Genomic DNA, 17,069 nt, shown 5'->3' with positions numbered 1-17,069 from the left:
CTCCCCTGCTTGTGCTCTGTCTCTCTCAAAAATAAATAAACATTTAAAAAGTTAAAAAAAAAGATTATTCAGACATCCTTAGGGATGTCAAAAAAAAGATCATCTCTAGCATGATAGAAATGGTTTTGTAGAAGAACTGAACAAATGTACTCACTGCACCAGCAATGGCAGAAAGTTTCAGCAAATCTTAATTGACATGTGGGAGCCACATAAGTATAGATAATGACATTGGTTGAGTGGAATATCTGTTCCTGTAGGCTGAAGATAATATGGACAGTGGCGTTAGGAATACCTCCGCTGGCCCAGCAAAATGCCTTAGAGACTTAGCATAAGAGATTCAATGAGAAAAAGGAGATTAACTCTGCTTCTCAGTAGCTTTTGAGAGTTGCATGGCTCTAGGGTCACTAATGTATTGCTAGAAATTGTAAGGGCTCTGTCTGTGAAAAATCTTCAATCGGAGGAAATCCACTTAAATAAATTATCTAGCATAATGCAAAAACTAGTTTTAATAAACAAGCTTAGGAAATAGAGTGTTAGGACAGTATCTGCATGTTTTCAGTAATCTAGAGTGTTCTCTCATTTTCTCATCAAAGGATAAGTATCAATATTTTGACTCTTCCTTTAAAAGACAAAACCATCCATCAGTCGTCTTGTATCAGAAATGTGTTTCTTTCTTCTTCATTAGATTAACAAAAAAAAAAATGGGAGCAAGAATCTTTTATGTGAAAATATACAAAATCCTTCATAATTGTGCTAATTTTTTCTAATGAAAAATCCATAGATGATATAAAAAACAAAAACAAAACAAAACAAAACCTCAGGAGTGAATTTTATTTACCTGAGCTCATGACCTAATGAAATGCTGATTTTTCCCTGGCCCTTTTACTGTTGAGAAGGGGGTGAGGCAGCTATTTTCCAACATCAGGACCTTCCTTTCACAAAGGCTCCAGTTGGGTTAGATCAGCTTTGGACACACTTCTTCTCCCATGTCTCCTGCCAGCCTGACTCATTCAGAATTTGAGGGTCAGATCCCAGTTCCTTAGACCCTTATAGTTCCCTCAAGCAACCCTTTGAAGATTCTCGTTAAGCTTTCAAAGAGAATCTGAAGATATAGAAAGGGAGGACAACTCTAAAAGAATAGGACAAACTGGATGAACCAGCTTCCTTGAACTCCTCAACCCTAGGAATAAAAATTTTAAATGATCCAAAAGTTATAAGTGGCCCTTCTGGAAATAATATGTACATCAATCACAGAACCAGAGTTATTGTAAAAACTGTCCCAGAAAGACATGTTTTGCTTGCACAGATAGACATTAGCATTCATTTTCAATCCTTGACATTGGACATGGAAAGGACTCAGTGGCAGCCCAATGAATGGTTCGGGAGAACAGTGAGTCTCCCCTGCTCTCTTTCTGTTTCAGTGACCTGGGTCTTCCCTTCACCAGCCTTCCCAGGTTGCACGCAGCCAACAACCGCTTCTTTTCAGCCCTCACTGGCTTTCTTCCCCATTTAATCATTGTTCCCTTGTTTCTCCACACACACATTTCATTGTCAGCTTAATGACTTTGGCTCAGAGTCCTTGGCTGTGCACATGCGTGGTTCTCCGGTGTCTGGTAGCATGATGTTACGAAAAGCTGTTTGAAAAAGCTTGCATTTTAAAACACATTCTCCCTTTTTTATCCCTCCTGAGAATCTTTACTACCTTTTCCCAGTGGACAAAAGACTACTATTATTTGGTCATCCGTGTGAAATTCTGCTTTCATTTTCATTCTTAACGGCAAGGTTAGTGGGTTTTTCTAAGGTCATGATAACTCTTCAGAAAGCTTCATTTATAAAAATATTTAGAAGATTTTTTTTATCCCTTTTTATTTTAGAATTTTAAACGGCTTCAGCTTTGTGCTATTATAGTGTTTCTCAACTTACACAGTGGAGTCCTGTCCCTTCTGCTTTGAAAAAAGTGTAAAAAAAAAAACCCCAGAATTTCTGTAAATAAAATGCAATTGATGTATAATTTGAGAGACTCAGTCACAGTTGGCAGTGACTGTTGGCCCCTAAACCCTAAATTTCTCAGCCAATGCCTCTCTGTTACATAGTGTGATTCCCAAGCACACAATTGCCCAGAGAAGCCTGTATTTCAAGGAATTTCTCGAAGAATAGTTTTTTTGCAGTATGTTTTCTATTAACATAAACAGTAACTCCCTTATTGGCCCATTTTGTAAGTTGAGACATTATCCTTTTTCCATAGTATGTAATCATTTGACTGTGAAAGGAATTAGGCAAATTGACAGCTCACTGATCACTTTTTAAAAGCAAACTGTATATGAAATATTTTTGTCATGTTCCAATGATTAAATCTTTAAAGGTTTTATTTTGTTTTTTAACTTTTTTGTTTCTGTTTTTGGTTTTGGTTGGGGAGTCAGAAAAACGAAAGCAGGCATTAGAGAAAGAGGATTAATCAGCTGTCACTCTAGTTTTCCACAGGTTCTCAATTCTGATGATGCTTTAAAAATCAGTTGGGTTCTTTAGAAATCCTAGTTAACTCTCTGGATACTTGATATCATCTAAAAACTAACCCAGCACTCCTCACAACTAAGAGAGTCACAAAATTAAATACTTGGAGTAAGCCCACATTTTACTAACTGGTCATGTATCTCCTAGATGAATAATAATAAGAAACATTTACAGAGAGCTTAATACATACCAGGCACTATGCCAAGAACTCCACACTCATTATTTCATTTAATCCTCAAAAATACCATGTGATCAGTATTATCCCTACTCTTCACATTGAAAAGTGGGGCTCAGAAAGGGTTAGTAACTTGTACAAAGCACAGGTGGGATTCCAGCCTAGGTCTGAGTGACTTCAAAGCCTTTTGTCAGATGACAATGCATCTGGGTAGAAATTACTAGTTAGATAGCATGACCACATTATACTGACTAGGTAGAAGCAATAAGGTACCCACACTGCAGGTATTGAATAATGAAATGTGGTCCCTTAGTTATATTATGAGGTCAGTGTTTCAAAAATGTAATCATAGAATCAGAGGGCACAAAGAGCCCCAGGGGCTCTCTGACAATGTTGGAATATGTTTAGACAAGAAAGGTAGAATATAAAATTGTATCTATGTTGTGATTACAGCCATGCGAAGGTAGTTTATATATATGGACCAGGATGGAAAGAGAATTCAAAACAACGTATTTATTAGTGTGAAGGGATTATAGGTTATTACATTTTCATGTTATATTTATGCAATAATTTCTTCTTTAAAGATAAGATTAACAGGAAGAGTTTTTCTAGCATATGGAAGTAAGATATAAATCCTAGCAGGAGTGCTGATCTTGAGAGGCATGTGAAATTACCAGTGCTAGGATTAGGGACATCTATCAAGACATCACTAACAGCCTTTTGCATTTTTTAGTGATGCACACAGGAATCTGTCTTAAAAAATAATACGTAGAAAGTGGCAAACTTAAGTATAGGACACACACAGGCAAGAAGAGCAGGGGAGATAAGACATGAATTATAAATGCCACCCTTCAGGACAGTCATGTCTTGCTTTGGTTTTTTATTTTGAAACAATCTCAACTACAGAAAATTTGCAAGTATCCTAAAAAGGATTCTTTTTTTCCCCCTGAATTATTTGAAAGTAAGTTGCCAAACCAATGCTCTACCACCACCGGAAGCATTCGTGTGTGTTCCATACAAACAAGAACTTTCTCTTCATCGTCACAATACAGACAACAAAGCCAGGAGAATGGCATTCATACATTACTATCACCCAATCTTCAAAGAGAATTTGTCTTACTAGTTGCCTTGATAACATCCGTTACAGCAAAAGCATCCAGTACAGGATCATGAATTGCGTTTAGTCATCATGCTGCTGTAGCCTTCTTTAGTCTGAACAATTCCTCAACCTTCACTTGACTCTCATGACCTTAATACTTTTAAAGATTATAGGGCAGTTATTTTGTAAAATAGTCCTCAAGATCAATAAGTTTGGCAAGAATATCACAGAAGTGACACTGTGTCCTTCTCACTGCACCCTATCAGGTGGTACATAATTTCTATTTGCCCCTTTACTATTGAGGTGAACTTTTATCCTTTGATTACGGTAGTATCTTACTCCTTTTTCTTTTAGTAATAAACTAGTATTTTGGGGTGAGATATTTTGATACTATGGAAATATTCCATTTCATATCTACCTGTCTGTTTATCTATCTTCATCTATCTATCTGTATCAAAGTAAACTCATGGTTTCCTAATTTACTGTAGGAGTTATAATCCTCAGTATATCCTTAGAGAAGGAGAAAAGGAAGAGCTACATAGTTGTTTGAAATCTTTATAGGTAGCATCTTAATCAAGTATATATAGATTCTATTCCTACCTCCATGAACTATTAAAATTCTCACTTATACTTGCTTTATTTCTTCTCTATATTTTGAGACTACGTAAATATTTCATTTCACATCAAACTAGTTATGTATTTATTTATATCAGAATAGAGACATGATTTCCTAAATTATTGAATGGCTTCTAATTCTTAGTATATGAAAAGAGAGATAGGGAGAGACGACCAACAAGGAAATACTGAATACTCCTTTATTCATTCATCCACTTAACAGATATTCAGTGGAGCCTAGGATGTACCAGGCACTCAATTCAGGCTGTAACTTCAGTGCATCTGGTTTGAGCCTTAAGCAGTGTTCCTCCTGAAGTGAACAGCCACTGGGTACAAGACAGCACTTGTTCCTATTACCATGTGGCTGGGACCCCCAAAGTTGTTAGCCTTAATTTCTTTAAAGTTGTGAACGTTTATTTCTCTTGGGAGATGGGATATTTATAAACCGAACACTAGTATTTCATACAGATCTCAAAATCAGGACTCAGTAAGTTAGGATTACGGTCTTAACTTTCACATATCAGATATAACACCCTTACAAAATGTAACAAAGTGATGTATAGCAGAGCTGGCTGACTTTATCGTGTCATTATACTATTTTTCGTAACTCTTCCTCCTACAATGTTTGAAGGAAAACACTTCATCACATTTTGTCTCATACTCAACACTAATAAAAATCAGTTCATAGTAGCATCTTTAATCCATTGTACCTCACGCCTTCTCTTTTACTCCCTTTTTCCTCATTCCTCCTACAAGTTTTTATCCACTCTGTTTTCTTTACCTTGCCTTTTATCCTCTCTTGATGGCCCTTTGTGACCTTGTTTCTCCCTTCCATGCCTTGCTTTATCCTTCCTCTCTCTCTCTCTCTCTCTCTCTCTCTCTCTCTTTCTCTCTGTCTCTCTCACATCTAAGAGGTCTCAGGTCCTCCTTCTTTTATTCTCCATCTTGATCTCATGGCCTGACCTTTGCATTTTTTGTTCCTCTCATTCTGACATTGACTGCACTCCCTATTGGTTGTTGGCTTAAGGGTTTGGAGATCAAGCAATACCTCACCAGAGTTGAATAATTATTTTTGAAAAGTTTTAGTTTTATTATTTTAAGCACATGGAAAGAGACTCTGTGGCTCAGGTAAATTTAGGCTTAAGCACTGATAATCTGCAATAGTTACAATCATTGTTGCTAAATCTATTAACTGTTCACATACAAACACTGCTGCTAAGGTTTGTTTGTTTTCTCCTATTTGTTATTCATTTATAGAGTATGCCTTTTCTTAAGACAGTACTGAGTAATGATTGGTTTTCTAAGCTCTTCAGTTGAAGTCTCTGAAATCAAATCCTGGCTCAACTAGCAGTGGTAACATGGGACATGTTGTTGAAGCTCTCTAACTTTGGTTTCCTCATCCAGACCATGGGGACAGCAAGTGCCTACCTCATAAAAATTGTGTTAATAACTAAATAAGATAGGGGCGCCTGGGTGGCTCAGTTGGTTAAGCATCCGACTTCGGCTCAGGTCATGACCTCATGGATCGTGAGTTCGAGTACCACGTCAGGCTCTGTGTGCTGACAGTTCAGAGCCTGGAGCCTGCTTTGGATTCTGTGTCTCCCTCTCTCTTTGCCCTTACCCCGCTCGTGCACACGCTCGCTCTCTCTCTCAAAAATAAATAAATAAATAAACTTTTAAGAAAGAACTAAATAAGATAGTTCTTGTGAAAGCATGTGTCACCTAGGGAAAGCTGAATGAATGTGATCTATTATTATAGGTGGTGCACCAGATGGTACAATGATCTTATATGGTTTTGTACAAAAAAAATCTATTTGAAAATATAGTAAACATATTTGTGATAAACAATGGAAAATTCTCTATAATTAATATTCCTGGCTAAACAAATTATTTTTGAAGGCTTTTTTTTTAATTCTCACTGCTAATAGGCAAAAAAAAGCTCAAAATATGAACTTTGTATTGCAGTTAGCTAAAATTCTAAAATTCACCCATGATTCTTTATAGTTCTACTTGAAAGAGCAGTTATTTTCCTTTTTCTATCACCCCCTCTGTCCTAATAATCCCCTCCAGGAAATTCCATTAAGTTTAAATATTTAAGGATATAGGGGCACCTGGTTGGCTCAGTCAGTAGAGCATGCAACTCTCGAGCTCAGGGTTGTGAGTTTGAAACCCACATTGGGTGTAGAGATTACTTAAAAGTAAAATCTTAAAAAAAATAAAGATATAAAAACTGAATGCATTAAGATCGGGAGGCTGTAGAAACCTTACTTCATCAGCGTGGTAAATGACAGATGTTCTGGTCAATGCCCAGGACTCCCTAGTGAAATGTCATCATGAGGTAAGCCCTTCCCAATCTCAGTGGATTGTAAGGCAGAGAAAGGGCACCAACCCCAAGCTTGGAGAAGGGAGCACTCAGTGCTTCAGGCAAGACCTGTAGAGCCCTGGGAACTCTGGGCTGTCTGCACAATGGTACAGTGTGACCAACTGACAAGGTCCAGATGCTGGAGTCATCATTTTACAAAGCCAAAGTTACTAATAGAAGAGAAAAATCTTTCCAAGAAGATTCCTTATAGAGAAAACAGAAAAGTAAAACAAAGCAAAACAATTAAATTCAATCGACTGGGACATCAAATGGTCTAGGAGCTCAGAGCTAGGAAGTTACTTAGTAAAATTAGAACTTTGATAAGTTTTACAGTTTTCCAAAGGAAATCTTCTGCTAAATAATTATACCTTTTTTCAACCATGATCCTTCCTTCCTTCCTTCCTTCCTTCCTTCCTTCCTTCCTTCCATCCTTCCTTCCTTCCTTCTTTAGAGAACAAGTGGGGGAAGGGCAGAGAGAAAGGGAGAGAGAAAATCTTAAGCAGACTCCATACCCAGCATGGAGCCCGGGGTGGGGCTCCATCTCAAGATCATGAGATCATGACCTGAGCTGAAATCAAGAGTCAGAAGCTTAACCGACTGAGCCACCAGGTTTCTTTAAATGAAACATGAAACACATAAAACGATTTATGACTACTTTCTCAATGTTCCCAGGGATGGCGTATAACTAGTACTTTTCTAGATACAAGAAAATCATTTATTTCATACAATGGGTACTTTAGGAGGGCTTAGTTCTCTCTCAGAATCTTGGGTTTAAAAGGGCTGGAGGCACAGTATAGGCTAACCCATCCACATGGTAGAGTTGCAACATGGTACTATCATTTTTCTAGAAACTGATGCTTAAAAAACATAGTCATCTCTGAACTTTCCCTCACCTTTATCTTCCAGAGTTGATTTAATCTTTCAACACATCCAGCTTTTACTTTCTTTAACATGTTTATGTTAATATCCCCTCTTCTCCATATCCACTGCCTCTACCTCTCACAACTGAATTATTGGAACAGTCTTATACAGCCATATAACTTAGCATGTCAGAATCTTAGTTTCTTCATGTGCAAACTAAAGATAATCATAGTATCTACCTTACAGGATTATGGTGAGGATTGAATGAGGTATTTTAAGTGCTCAATTCAGCACCCTACAAATAGGTAGAACTCAATAAATTGTTCGATATTATTGTTGTTATTATGTATTCTTCCTGCTATAGTCTCTTCCTACCAAATTCATCCTGCACACTATGTCTAAACAAATCTTTCTGGAAAACATGTCATTCCACCTTAGGAATCTGTCTTATCAAATCCCTGCTTCACTTTCCATGCCCTCTTCGGCCGAATCATTCATTCACTCTTTCATCCATTAATCTTTCGTTCAAACTCTTGATATATAAGTTATTTCCTATTACTTCCAAACATGTATCATTCAACCATTAATTTTATATGCTATCGCGGATCCGTGGTACAGGGCAGGTATTGGGTATAGAGTAAAAATTATGGCAAAAGCACTGCCAACTCTCAGGGAATTTACAGTTGGGAGAATAAAGAGTATACTAGTCAGAAAAGTGTCTTCACATGCCCCCCCCCCACCATATGTTCTATGTGTTCCTAACCCAGCCCAACTGCTCTCTCTTCTCTTCAAAGTTCTGTCATACTTAGTACCACCCTATTTTACACTTTTCTGTCTAATGAGGGTTCTATGGGTCTTAACAAATAGATAATAAACTCCCCGAGAGACTTCTATATTCTCTTAAGTGACTAACACGCTAGGAGCTCAAAATGTACTTTTCAACTGACATTGACTCATTTTTATAGGGTTTTATAAGTTTTTATAGGATACAGAACACATATATTCTCTTTTGGTCCATATTTTCAAAATTTACATATTTAAAATCTGAAGACTAATAAAGGGAGGAGAATTTATATTTTTGTCAATTAGAATATGTATTCATTTGGACCTAGAGCTCTTTGATTTATTATAGCTGACTATGGCCTGTTATTGGATTAACTGAGAGTCCATGAGTATTTGAGAACTGCACATTAGTTTGTATTTTTCATTCACTATTTTTTTATAGAATTGGAAAATGTTCCTAAATAAACTCGTCGTTACGGCTATCATTACTGTGTAACGAACCCAGAAACTTAGTGTTGTAAAGCAACACTCAATTTATTTTGCTCACGATTTTTGTGGCTCAGTGATTCAGGAGGGGCCTAGCTGGGTAGTTCTCCCTTAGGGGTCTCTCATGCTGGTGAGGTCAGACATCAGCTGGGGGTGCTGTCTGACGTTTGGAAAGAACCTTAGACTCGTTAGACTTTTATTCCCATCCCCGAAGTGAGACTGCAGGCAAGTCACTTTATTTTTCCTGGGGCATTTTGCTGGGGCTCTTTTTTGGCACATGATGAAATAAAACCAATAAATTGAGAATTCTTTCAGCTCAAAAGTTCTATGATTCTATGAAATGCAAAAACAATATTTGTATGTTAACAGGTACAAATCACTGTGTATAATTAAAGTTATTCTACAAGCAGAAAATGTTACTAAAGGGAAAGGAAAACATAAGGATAGAGGTAATGAAATAAAAAAGTTTTGTCGTGGAATAGAAACTTATCTTAAATCAATTTTGCCACTAGAGGTCACTAGTGTACCATCTCAAAAGAGAATACATGCACTCCAGTCACTAGCAGTTCCCTGTCTATGGCCCCCAAATGACATTCATGGTATCTTTCAGTTTATTCTGAATATCTCCTTTAGTTGTCAGAGGTATATGTTATGATGAGGTCACCATGCTTGTCACTATAGGTGATGTTTCATGTGTGCTTAATGTTGTGTAAGTGTGAAGATCCCCGACTGGAACCATAAGGAAAATGACTTCTTTGGCTATTTTGCCCTCTCAATGGGATGTGGTAAGGAGCAGTGAGACAATTTGACAGAAAGTTATATGAGCTCTGAGGTGGAAAGACACTGTGGAAATACACTATCATCCTCTCATGCAGCACAGACATGCCTGCTTTTTATAAGACAGAAAAAGTGGCAGAACACTCAGTCATTCATTCATACAACCTATATTTGTGGACACATATGTAGGCACCAAGCTTGGCAATGGGGCTACATTAATGAAGATCAACTGGTCCCTTCAAGGAATTTAAGGAATCAGGTTTAGGAGGTTTTAGATACAATTAGTTCTTCTAGACCACCATGCCAAGCAACTTGCCCTCAGATATTTTTATTTCATCTTCCCAACAGACCTTTAGGATAAGCTCTGTAATTCCCATTCCCGTAGATGGCCACTTGCAGCACAAGAGCCAGTGGCTCTTATGAGGTGATGTTAAGAGCAGACTATACACCTTTTACATCAACTCCAAAACTGAACCACAGAGATGCTTGCAAGAAATGTTAAAATACAGAGTTGGGTTGTGGCCAGTGATGCTTGTTAGACAAAAATATTAAAATTTGTTTCAACAAAAACCTCTTCAGATTGGAGAAACAATGTTCTAAATGAAATTAATACCCTGAAACATAAAAATACAGAGAGATCGCCTCTAAAGAAACTTCTTTATTTATTTAAAAAAAAAATTTCTTTGTATGAAGAAACTTCTGTAAGAAGGATGAACTCCAAAATACCTCTGAAGGCCATATCAATTTTCTCCCAAAATGAAAACTACATTGTATTTTCTTCTAATTTGCTGCCTGTTGTACATAAACTCAAAGCTCACAGGTCTATCATCAAGGATGAGTAACAAGGAATTCTGGGCTCTTTCCATAACTTGAGGACCTGTTTCTTCTACAGCTTTAAGGGGACTTGAACTGACTTAAATTAGTTGTCATCAGACTCTAGACCAGACACAGGCTGTTTCTGAGCAGGGACACAAGCAAAGCCCTCATCCCTTAGTAGCGAGCCTTTCTCTTGCTATCTGCCTTCACGAGAAAAGGAGAAAAACAGCCTGGACAAATCCCTGCTTCAAACTGAGGACACTTTGATCTGCTTTTGCTGTGATGAGTGTTACTAACTATCCTGAAAATTTCTAATTTTAACCACTTATTTTAAAACAAACTACAGACAGGTTTTTCCTTCCTTCTGATTGTTGCAAAGTTCAGTGAAACAGTGAAAAAGAAAAGGTAGGACTCCAAAATAGCTACAAAAAAATACCTGGTTGATTTTAAAAAACACGATTGTTATTGTGCCATTGACTTCTACTGATGCTTCTTCCATGCCGGCTAGTGTGGTTCTCTTCCATTTTGACTTATAGGCACCCTATCATTTTATGAGACAGACATTTTGTAGTATTTCCCTGAAATAATTGTGTCAGGAAGGAGGAAGAAAAATGGGAATTTGTCACAGAACTAAAGATTATTCAAGTTAGAGATTTGGGGGAGAGGCAGTCCGTAATGAGCCCTGCGTGTCACTATATGCTCTTGCTGGCATGCTAAGAAGTCTTTATCCAGACCATTTCTTGGGGTGCATTTGCAGAGTGCAACTTTAAGGGTTGAGGTAATGCCTCTCCCTGGTTAAAGAGCAAGCTTGCTTCCATTAGCCATAAAAGCAATGGACTCCCTGAGTTCAGTATTCCTCCCTGTACTGTAACCCCCTGTGTGTGCAGGCACCTACCTGGGTCCCTCAGCCTCCCCACTGTGGGACTTGGGGAATGTGGAGGACAGAAGCAAGCCAGTGTGAAGCTCACGTTGCTGGTGAACTATCCCTAATAGAGTTCTCGGACTCTGACCAGGCATCTCCTGTCTCCTTCCAGCATTCATGAATTCATAGCAGGCTAACTTGTTAGCCTTTAAGTAATGTAAAATCTCAGAGCCTGACAGAGGAACTCTCCCAAGTTGGTTATTTTTAGCACAAACAGTTACTAGGGAAACAGAAAAGTATGACAATCATGCTTGTATATTGGAAATAGGAAAATACATTAGCACTCTTAGCCTTGCTAGTAAGGCATTCTGGTACAAAATATCAATTTCACTATTACCCTGACACCTATGCATGTCAAAGAATCACTTTGTCTTATTAAAACAGAATCCCCTTTATGCTCCCAGAGCCCAATGATTACTGTTGATTTTAAAGCAAAGTGTTTTATGAAGATGTAGTGGAGCATGCACCCAGCCAAAATGATTAATAATCGTAGATTTGCATATAGAGAACCACAGAAACCCCAAATCTTAAAAGCGGGAATGGAGTGGCGCAAAGATCAATCACTGGGGAAAGCTTTCAGGACCTATGGCAGGCCTGTTACTAAGGGCTAGATGGTCAGACACAACCAAACCATCAAAGGTTGACTCTTAAATATGGGAATCTCTGTTATCACTCACTGGTAGTGTTCTTTGATAAATGCAGTGATATTTTATATAATATTAGAGAAGCAGAATGACCTTTATTACAATCCTTCACTTGAGGAAACAGGAGTCTATAGAAAAGTGACTCATCCCCTACAGTCAATTTCAAATATTTGGATATTCTACAGTATTTAGCTTATAATAAACCCTGAACTAAAATTTTCAACTAGTAAATATATGAAGAATTGAATGGACAATTATAGATTGAGCCAGAGCTGGAACCCAGGCTTCCTCTTGTTCAAACCAATGCTTGTTGCAGTGCTGATAGATCAGGCTTTCCAAACCAGTCATTTGCATACCATCATCACACTTTTTGCCACATTAAATTAACCCTTTAATTAACGTTATTTCTGAACATACCTTTGTTTTAGGCAACAACATCTGCAAGTTGAGGGTCGGTTGTATTATTTGTATTTTTCAATTACAATAAAATATGCAACGATTTTTAAAGGCTAATCTTGCACAGACAGAGGTATAAGCACCAATCTTTGGGAAACTGATTAAACATTACTTTGTGTAGAGAAAAATGAGCATCAAGACTGCAGAATCATTCCCAATTACTTTCAGTTTTGCCATAAAGTCCAAAGCTTGATTCCATTAAGACCCTGAAGTCCTTCTGAATTCTCATTTGAGAAATTCTAAAAATACACTTGCAATTTCTTACTTTTTCTCTATTAAACCAATGAATGAACATAACTCTAATCAAATTAGCCAACTATTGGTTATTATCAAGAAATTATAATGTTGAAAAAAGTATACATGAACAGCTTAATTTACCAAATAGCAGCATGGTATACTCTTAAGTCTAGTTTTGAAATCAAGTTTCAACAAGTAGAGTATATTCTTGACTCACCAAATTTAGGACATCACTCATTCTCCAATGAATTCAGTAACCTTTCAAGGGAAAAAAATAAGTAAAAAGGAAAATGTGAGTTCTTATTTAGGAATGAGATGAAACACATTTTGCAAATTAATGAGCTTAAAGTATCAGGGAACACACCTGGTTACACTTGAAAGTTATCAAAATGCCTCTATTTAGCATATTTCACTTTAAAATATCCCCAGAATGTTTAGAACTCTCTAATTGCTTAAGTTAGAAGTTTCATGTTCATGATGAGATTATGTCAGGCTGAAACATCAAAATTATCTTGGAAGTTCTCTACTACTTATCATTTCTTCCTTACATAATACATTGTTCTGTAACAATAGTTTTCAATTTAGAGTTCCCCATTCTTTACGAAGAGTATTTTACTTTTACGCTTTTATTTAGATGGTTATAAATTAATATATGCATATCCCAGACAACAAATGTTCATCTTATAATCAAATATTTCTGTGCAATTTCAGTGGTTTCTATTTGTACATGTATGTTTGCCTTATTCAGAAGAAGGGAATTTTTGTGGCTATTTTTAAACCATTTTTTTAATTGAAAAATATAATGCAAATATGGAGCATTTATTTTTATATAAAAATAAATGTATAGCTTAATAAATGGTTTACTCAGGACTAGTTTGGTAAAATTTCAACTTCCTTTTTCTATCCACTTGGGTGTACTGTTCTTTTTCCTTATATTTTTGTTATTTCAAGGGTTTTTCTTCTTTTTCTTTTTTCTTTTTTTATACAGTATTTTTTTAAGTTTATTTATTTATTTTGAGAGAGAGAGACAGAGCACACAAGCGGGGGAGGGGCAGAGAGAGAGGAAGAGAAAGGAAATCCCAATGTGCGGCTCAAACCCACAAATGAGAGATCATGACCTAAGCCGAAGTCAAGAGCTGGACACTTAACCGACTGAGCCACCCAGGCCCTATCAAGGGTTTTTTTCTACATTCAAGGGCAGAACTTAATTATCAGTAACACTGTTTTATCAAATTGGCAATATTTTCTGATTGATATATTGCTAACTTTAGGATTATCATTTGGTACGTTCTCTTTTTTGAGATAGTTTTTCTAAAGACTTCCTTTAAACTCTAAAATATCTTACAAGATATATGTTTGGTTCCAGAATTTTTTAAAAGGCAAATGCTCTAAAATAATCATATTCTACTTGATGACAATCATTTTCTTGCATCTTTTCAGTGATTTTAGCATCCAAAATAAACCATAGATTTTTTTGTCTGTTTTTGAAAATATGTATTTAAAATTTTTTTTCTTAATGTTCATTCATTTTTAAGAGACAGAGACAGAGCATGAGTTGAGGAGTGGCAGAGAGAGAGGGAGACACAGAATCCAAAGCAGGCTCCAGGCTCCAAACTGTCAGCACAGAGCCCCGCGTGGGATATGAAGCCACAAACTGTGAGATCATGACCCGAGCTGAAGTTGGATGCTTAACCAACTGAGTCACCCAGGTGCCCCTAAAAGTACGTATTTTAAGTGTCCTTTTATCTGCAGGTTTTCTTTGCATTCTTTTCCCACCCAGTGCATTTTATTTTCTTTTTGTTGAAGAAAAGGGCTTTTTGTTTGTTGTTTTGTCGTTTTCTTGATAGCCAAATTTTGCTAATTTTGTCCAGGTGGTAGATTTACCATATTTCTCTCTGACCTCTGTTTTCCTGTTAAATTGCTACTTTATGGGCTTGATCAGGTCAGGCTGCAATTTCTTTTCCTTTTTTGGTGGGGGCAGGCAGGCAAGACTATTTCATAGGTGGTGGTACATTCTTCTTCCATCAGGAAATAAATGTCGTTTGGTGCGTTCTCTTTGCAATTTAGTGGTATTGGTGCTCTAGATTAGTGTTTCTCAGAGGTCGTTCTCATTGTATCCCAACCCCCAGGGCCTTTGAGACATTATTTTCCTAACCACACCCTCCCCTTATGAAATTGTCTTTGCGAAGCTTGGAAAACCATTATTTCTTCAAGTATTTTTTAGAACCAGACTCTCCTTCCTTTCCTTCTGGGACTCTGATGACACAAAATGGTATCTCTTTTGTTGTCTTTCATTCCTGAGGCTGACTGGTTTGTTTTTCCCTTCATTTTTTCCCCATTAGTTCAAATTGCACCATTTCTACTGAGGTTTCCTCAAGTTCACTCTTTCCTCTTTCACCTCCATCATACCACTGATTCTTCAGTTTCACATTTTAGTTATTTTATGTTTCAGTTATAAAGTTTCCATTTGGTTCGTATTCATAGCTTTTATTATGTTACTTATACTCTCAATTGTAACCTCTGTTTCAGGATTTTTCATGATTGCTTGTTCACATACTTTTTAATAGCTGCCTAAGATCTTTTCTGGATATTTTCAACATTTGTGTCATCTTAGTGTTGGTATCTGTTGACTGTTATGCCCATGTGAATTGAGATTTCATAGTTCTTCATAAGCTGAATAATTGTGGATTGGATCCTGGACATTTTGACTATTAGATCATGAGACCCTGGGTCTGGTTTAAATCCTATGGAAAACGTTAATAGTTTTGTTTTAGTGGGAATTTGAGTTGGTTAGGTTGAGGCAGCAAGTTCCAACCCACACCTTCTTTGGGCTGTGGTTTCAAAGTCATTTCAAATTGGAAAGTCTATGCAGTGCTTTATTTTTACTTAATTCTAATGATCCTGATAATAGTCCAATAAAGTTGGTTTTATGATACTTACTTTACAGATAAAAAGAGAAGTTTGAATTCACCTATTACTAGCTGTATGATATTGGACACTTTAAGCCTTAATTTCATCTCCAAAATGGGATGGATAATACCTACATCATTGGATTGTTTGAGAACTGAGTAAAATAACACATGTAGCATATCTAGCATACTTCAAACCCTAAAGAAATCCTGGATAGTCTTCTCATTTAAAAAAAAAAAATCACTCTCAGGGCTCCTGGGTGGTTCAGTTGGTTGAGCGTCCGACTCTTGATCTTGGCTCAGGTCCTGATCTCACGGTTCATGGGATTGAGGCCCATGCTGGGCTCTGCGCTGGTGGCAAGGAGCCTGCTTGGGATTCTCTCGCTCTCACTCTCTGCCCTGCCCCCACTCTCTCTCTTTCTCTTGCAAAAGAAATAAACATTAAAAAAAATCAGTTGCAGGGGCACCTGGGTGGCTTAGTCAGTTAAGCAGCCGACTTTGACCTCTCCCCCGACTCATGCTCTGTCTCTGTCTCTGTCTCTCTCTCAAAAATAAATAAATAAATAAATAAATTTTTAAAATCAATTTCAGTGGGAAAAAATAATATATAATCAAATACAAACAATTTAAGTTACAGAAGATGACTTTTGACAGTCATATACACATGTAACCACCACTCCAATAAAAATATATAGAACGTTTCCACTACAACAGAAAGTTCTCTCAGGCCCCTCTGTGGTCAACTCTTATCTGTCCTCAACCCCAGGCAACCACTAATCCAACTATTATAATAAATAAGTTTTGTCTGCTCTAGAGCTTTATATTAATAAAATCATACAGTTTGCACATTTGCTATCTGGCTGTTTTCACTCAGCATAATACACTTCAGATTCATCCATATTGGTAGTTTGTTACTTTCTATTGCTGACAAGCTTTATTCCATTATTTTACTGGGATGTTTTTCCATTATTGACTGAAAGAGTTCTTAGAAATTCTGAGTTCAAGTCCTTTGTTAGATCACGTATTATGATTTTTTCCCAGTCTATACATTGTCTTCATTTTCAAAATGGTGTCTTTCAAAGAGCAGGGTCACCTGGGTGGATAGGTTGGTTAAGCATCCAAATTGGGCTCAGGTCATTATCTCACAGTTGGTGAGTTCGAGCCCCACATGGGGCTCTGTACTGACAGCTCAGAGCCTGGAGCCTGCTTTGCAGATTCTGTGTCTCCCTCTCTCTCTCTGCCCCTCCCCCACTCATGCTCTGTCTCTCTCTTCTTCAAAAATAAACATTAAAAAGAAGAGCAAAAATTATTAATATTTATAACGTTCAATTAATCATTTTGTTCTTTTATGGGTGTGTGTGTAACCTTTCACAAAAAATTCTGCCAACACCAAAGGGATGAAGACTTTTTTCTTTG

General features: G+C 37.1%; 1 protein-coding gene and 1 long non-coding RNA gene across 3 annotated transcripts in view; one reads left to right on the top strand and one right to left on the bottom strand.

The window, feature by feature from the left end:
• The window catches only part of SCOC (short coiled-coil protein), a 44,377-nt gene that overhangs the window by 13,122 nt on the left and 14,186 nt on the right, over window positions 1-17,069 (top strand). The window lies entirely within an intron of this gene.
• LOC113601427 (uncharacterized) overlaps window positions 1-17,069 on the bottom strand; it is an 87,467-nt gene that overhangs the window by 65,767 nt on the left and 4,631 nt on the right. Inside the window, exon 2 of the long non-coding RNA XR_008296109.1 lies at window positions 12,962-13,002. This is a non-coding gene — a long non-coding RNA (uncharacterized LOC113601427). The remainder of the gene's footprint in view (window positions 1-12,961; window positions 13,003-17,069) is intronic.

The sequence above is a fragment of the Acinonyx jubatus genome, chromosome B1 (assembly GCF_027475565.1).
Source record: "Acinonyx jubatus isolate Ajub_Pintada_27869175 chromosome B1, VMU_Ajub_asm_v1.0, whole genome shotgun sequence".
Classification (NCBI taxonomy): domain Eukaryota; kingdom Metazoa; phylum Chordata; class Mammalia; order Carnivora; family Felidae; genus Acinonyx; species Acinonyx jubatus.
This window is presented reverse-complemented; position numbering and strand designations above follow the sequence as displayed.